The sequence below is a fragment of the Halichoerus grypus genome, chromosome 11 (genome assembly GCF_964656455.1).
Source record: "Halichoerus grypus chromosome 11, mHalGry1.hap1.1, whole genome shotgun sequence".
Taxonomy (NCBI): Eukaryota; Metazoa; Chordata; class Mammalia; order Carnivora; family Phocidae; genus Halichoerus; species Halichoerus grypus.
In genome coordinates, this window is record NC_135722.1 from 100,916,491 (window position 1) to 100,922,490 (window position 6,000).

Consider the following 6,000-nt stretch of genomic DNA (forward strand, 5'->3'; position numbering starts at 1 on the left):
TTAGCTTACAGACTAAGACACATCCTATCTCACTCATGTACTCCTGTTCATACTTTGTCCCTCCTTTCGACGTTGATATCTTCTTTAGTCAAAAAATGTAGTGAAGTGGCCCAAATCAGTGCCAAATATTGGCCCGTTGGGAATCACATAGTTTACCTTAAAGACCAGACCCAATGAAAATTCAAGTGCACGCCGATTTAAGAAAGTTCCAATAGAGTTATTTAGAAGTTTAAAAAAATTTTTTAACGTATTTATTATTTTCTAAATAAACAAATTAATTAGCACGTACCATTCTCTTCTCCAGGTTGGCATGTTATAGTTTAGAGTAAGTGCGGGAGTAACTTCATTACCAGCAGTCTGTCCCTCTGACGTTCTCATTGATGAGATCCCACTCGGACTACAGCATCTCACTGCATGGCAGCCAAGAACTGAGGGCGAGTGTGTGATTGCTTCCGTATATTTTGCAGTGGAAGCAGTCTTGGACCATACCTCAAGAAGCCGCCGTGTTATTTGTCAGAATGTTACTACCCCCTCCAAATTCTTTATCTAGAGGATGTTGGAAAATGAGGGAAGCTAATCAGTGTGATGCCAGGTACTCACATGCCACGTGCTTAACACGTGCTATATCTTTTCATTATTACCCCAATGTTACCGAAAAACCCAATTCGGCTGCCTGTGGCACGAAAAGCCAATACTCAAGAAATGAGTTTGTTTGTTTGTTTTTTGTATAAAACATTTAATTCGTTGGTCTTTTTGGGGTATTTGATGTATTACAACTGAACCATTAATCTTGTCGATTCATCAACGTTAACTGGTTCGTTTTCATGACACTGCTGAGGAATCAGCTGTTTCTGCAAAGGTTCAAGGGAAAGGCCTTTTGAGAAATGGGCAAGTTCCTTTTGTATATCTACAGAAGCTTTATTCACCCTGTTAACTTTTTCATCATTCACAATGTTTATTTTCTTAAGATCAGTGGTAACTGGTTTTGCTTTGTTTTTAGACTTAAAGTTTTTTTGGCTGGCTATATGAAATACATTCCTGGACTTCTGCCCTCTTAGTTTGTTCTTGGCCATTGTCTTCAACACCCTTGTGCAGCAACTCATGCTCCGGGTGACGCCATCTACCTCAAGAGATGAGTTTTGATTGGAAAAGAAGATGAGCTTTACGCAGGAGGCCAGCCACCTGGGGAGAAAGGCAGACTCTTGTCCAAAAACCAACTCCGAGGTTTCTGCCTGGCGCAAAGATATTTTTAAAGGAACGTTAGGGCAGTGAATCAGTAAAAGGGGAGCGCAGCGGTCTGTAACACTTCTTGATTGCATGCAGACTCTAGGGTACCAGTTACGGACCTTATCTCAGCGCTCGGAGGTTGTGTATTGGTGTCCAGGGGGAGGTTGCGCCAGAGGGTTTGGTTCTGAGTCTTTCCAGGAAACACTGCATGATCTGTAAATTTACAAAGAAAGCAATCATGGCACTATAATCATGCTTGCTAATAAAGACTACTAAGCTGGCCAGACGGGTCAAGGCGGTGGCTTCACCAAGCCCGTGAGAAAGGGGTTTTGATCTTCGTTTTACAGAGCAGGAAACTGAGTCGTGCAGGCATCAGTTCATACTGTCACAGGCGGTGAGCAGCTAAGCAGGGCCCCGGACCCAGGTCTATCTCCTGCAGACTCCGGTCAGATCCTGCCTTTCCAGAATTCCTCCTTCAGCAGCTGTGTCTCCTTAGTATGCTCCTTTGAGGAGGCACGTTCCTGTCTTGGTATAGAATAAAGGGCAAGTAGGAGGCAAAAAGAAGTGCTTAGATCTTCCTTTCCTGTCGAAAGAAGTAAATGACATTCCCTTCAAAGAAAGGTCAGGGGATCCCAGGCTGGGAGGAGAAGCTGGGCTTTGGGAGAATCAAGTGCCGAAGGCAAGGGGACAAGGTAAAGATCAGAAGCCCACCAAGGTGTGTCAGCAAGTTGGGGGAAAGGAAAAGATCTCTGCTTCCGAAACTGGTCGCAAGCATCCAGACTGTGCCTTGTGTGCTGTAAGCTTGTCAGTTTGTGGGGTGCGAGCAAATCGAGGGTAGAGCTTGCGTCCAACTTTTTTGCTAGGAGCAGGGATGTCAGAGAGTCCAGATCAGAAGCCTGCTTGCCTTTTACTGCATCCTGGGGTGTGCACTCTCTCTTCCCTCTTCCACCTCACATTTCTGGGGCTATGGGGAAAGATTCTGTCATTGGCACTGCTCAATGACAAACAGGATGTCCCAAGGAGGAGACCATAAAATGGGGAAAATGAGACCAGCAGAAAAGCACCTGAAGCAAAAATCTGTTTCTGGGGGTGTTTAAATTGCAGTAAACAAGAGGGGATGGTAGAAATTGGACCCAATTAATGTTTTTGGCTTGGGTCCTCCTCGGCTCTGGGACCAGGTGTGGCAAGTGGAAACAGCAAGCCTGGGCTTTACGGTGGGACAGAAATGGCTTCTGTCATTCGCAGCCCCTCCCGCAGGGGCTCCAAGCCCGCGTTGTGACTCAGCGGCTTAGGTAATAAACAAGTGAGCCTCTCCCCCCAGGACTTTCTCCATCTTGAAGGAAGGTAATTCCTAGGGAATGCAAAGGAATGAGTCTCTAATCTCCAACAGTGGGAATGCCAAGGACCCTCGGCCCAGGAGGGGCAGGAGGGACACCCGTTTTAGGTCGAGGATGGGCGGAGCAGTCCCGCTCAGATGCAGGTGCCCAGGGCAGCTGTGCCAGGTTCTGCTCTGTTCCTGGAGGCAGTCCTTTGTGGGCTGGCTAATTCCTTCCCCAAACATCTGCTTGCTGTCAAGTTAAGAAAGATACAACCTGCTTTCCACTTTCTCAGGGATGTTGAGAGGATTCGTGGAGGGTTATAATGAAGGGAACAGGGAGATTCTGGAGACAGATATTGTTTAATTGATTAAATTTTGTCTGTGAGTAAGCTCATATGTGGAGAGCTGACAATTGCCTGGGGCATCAGCCAAGGTTCTCGGCAGCAAAGGGCAGGCCCCAGGCATAGTCCGGTCTACCTTGCCACTCTGCAGCATGATGGACATGAACTCCAGCCATCTTCATGTTAGGCTGGTTACATGCAGTCTCAGGGAGAGGGGATGTGGCCCCTCAGGCTTCTTGTCCACTACCTCCCAAGACTCCCCAAAGAGAAGAAGGGCTGTTAACAGGAAGAGAGGTTTGACAAACACTCAAATAGCAACGCGTGTCTATCACCCTTGCTTGATTTGCTCACTGCAGTGAGATTAGACTGGGTAATTCCGCTTGGCAGTAGGGTGTAGTTAGTTTTTCAGAGTTGTTGCTTCCACTGATGGCTCATTCAATTATGTGGCAGTCATAATCTATTTGTAAAACACTTTATAAGGGGATCTTGCATCCTCTATTTTCTTGGGCTTCTAACAGTTCAGTGAAATACACCCAATTTGGATAAGGTTAAAGTTTAGGGACCTCCAAAATGGAATAGCTCACACAAGATACTTTATTTTATCCTCATGTAAACAGACTGGCTCAGCATGCAGCTCTCCCCACAATTATTCATGGACCTGGGTCCTCTCCATCTATCTATCTTTCTTTTTTCTTCTTGTCTCTTCTCTTCTCTCTTTTCTCTTCTCTTCTCTTCTCTTCTCTTCTCTTCCTTCCTTCCTTCCTTCCTTGCCTCCTTCCTTCCTTCCTTCCCTCCTTCCTTCCTTCCTTCCTTCCAAGTAAGTTCCATGCCCAATGTGGGGCTTGAACTCACGACCCCAACATCAAGAGTCGCACGCTCCACCAACTGAGCCAGCCAGGCGCCCCTCCATCTTGCTTCTTCATCCAGTTTTGAGGGGGCACCTCATCTGGGTGGCGCCAAGTGGAAAGGGGAAAGCATATGACCCCTCCTGGTCTAGTCTCAAGATACCAGGCTGGGAATTGGACACATTGCTCCTGTCACCCTTCACTGGAGAGAACTTTGTCACATCTTCTTTAGAGAAGGTGGTGAAAGGTAGGACAGCCTGTCAGCCCTGTGTCTTGCTACATGTCCATTACTGTGGAAGAAGGGCAGAGTGAAAGCCAGCAGTGTGTCCCACCTACAGAGTGCCCGTATTAGTTCCTCTTTCTACAGAGGAGGAAAAAGATAACGGAGATAAATGAACTCATTCAAAGGCACACAGCCGGCTGGCTAGGGGAGAGCACCTCAGTTCTCTCTACCATCCCCCCAGAACAGTGGGGCAGATCATTTGAAATGAGCACTGCCCTGGAAGAGTGAGGATGTATAATTAACATCAGTACGTGGAGCCAACAGCCAACAGGGGTAAGTGCTAAATAGGACAGAATTGTGTTCACCTCCTCTTCCCTATGCTCAGGCACAAAGACAGAGGTCATGGGCCCCTGGGTGGCTCAGTGGGTTCAGCATCTGCCTTCAGCTCAGGTCATGATCCCAGGGTCCTGGGATCGAGTCCCACATCGGGCTCCCTGTTCTGCAGAGAGCCTGCTTCTCCCTCTGCCTCTCTCTGTCTTTCATGAATAAATAAATAAAATCTTTTAATTAAAAAAAAAAAAAAGACAGAGGTCATAACCGCTCTGCCCGCTGCAGTCCTAGCCCATGGAGAGTGGATGTGCCCAGACATACAGAATCCAAGACAGTGATCACACTCTTTTAACCAACCTTTCAGGTTACATATCTCTGCCACAAACGTGTGTCTGTGCCCATTCCAGTTCCCCCTGGCTTCTCTTATTCTAGACTTCCTTATGCTTTTGACTGCTTGCTTCCCCAGTATGATCAGTCCATGGAGAGTAAGGATTCCGTGGGCAAAAGAGATCCAGATTCAGATAATTATGTTTGGTCACCTCCTGCACTGGCATGCAAGCCACCACCCAGCCGCCTCCCTCCCATTAAGACTCCTACAGGAAATCAGTGATTTTGTGTGATGTGACTCAGATCTCTCCAAGCGTCAACAGCCTGTGGGCTCAAGCTTGGGGTTCCTTAAGATTTACCCCGAAATCCTGTTAATTCTTGGTATTGATAACTCATAAAAGTAATTCAGGTTCCTTATAAAATTACAGCCCCAAAGCCCTTCTGGGAGTCTCTGGGGGTGGGGGAAGGGGTGACATATGTTCATGTTTCAGGCCCCTCTTCATGGACCTCTGCCCTGCAGAGTCAAGACACTCAGCCCCCTTTGCTCCAGTCTTCTGTGCCTCAACCCCCTGATCTGCCAAGAGTTGGACCAGAGAAACATCTTTCCATGGGTTTCTTTCACTTGGGGAACAACTACAGCAGGGTTTCTTGGGCCCCAAAGTGTTGCTAAGTCCAATGAGATGGCTCTTTCAGTTATGCATACCTCCCAGAGTGTGCTGTGCCCCCAGGATGACCGGGCATGGATAAGTCCAAGAACCAAGGGCTGCATACACCTGCACGTGTGTTGGCTCTAGACATGGAAGCTCATTCACTATGTCCTCGCACCTCACAATGAACTTTTGTGTCCTTCTCTGTAGTTTGGCTCCCTTAGAGTGTCCTTCTGCTCCCAGGTTGCCAGACAATTCAGTGTGTATCTGATCCCCAGGCACTGACATGATTTAAGCTCTTTTTCTAGGAGGAACCTTGGCTTCTAGAGCCCAGGGAGTAAGATGAGGTCACAAAACCTTACTCCAAGCTGTATCCAAATCTCAACTCCGGTCTGTACAATGTCAGTGCCACCCCGACGGGTCTCCAGGCACAGCTCAGATGAATGCTTTCCTTTAATCTAATGCTTTATTAGTGTGTTAAGATGCATGACCTTTCAGTCATAGCTATTGCTGTATTTCTGGGCCCTATCCTCAGATACATTAAGAGAAAAAGGACATGTTTTTTGCATACACTATATGACTACAGAAATTACCAGGTAGCCAAGACACATGTCTTTATTGAAAATTATTGAATTGTTCTGTCAATCCCCAAAAAGACCACCAGAAAAAAACTTTCAATCATGCAAAGCTAAGTTTATAAAATTAAGGAGTGTACCATTTTGACAGTCCTGGTGGTATCTCA

The 6,000-nt window shown here is 46.8% G+C and overlaps 1 pseudogene; it reads right to left on the reverse strand.

The window, feature by feature from the left end:
* Positions 1 to 770: 770 nt before the first annotated feature.
* On the reverse strand, positions 771 to 1,073 carry LOC118533117 (ribosomal biogenesis factor pseudogene; annotated as a pseudogene).
* Positions 1,074 to 6,000: the final 4,927 nt, after the last annotated feature.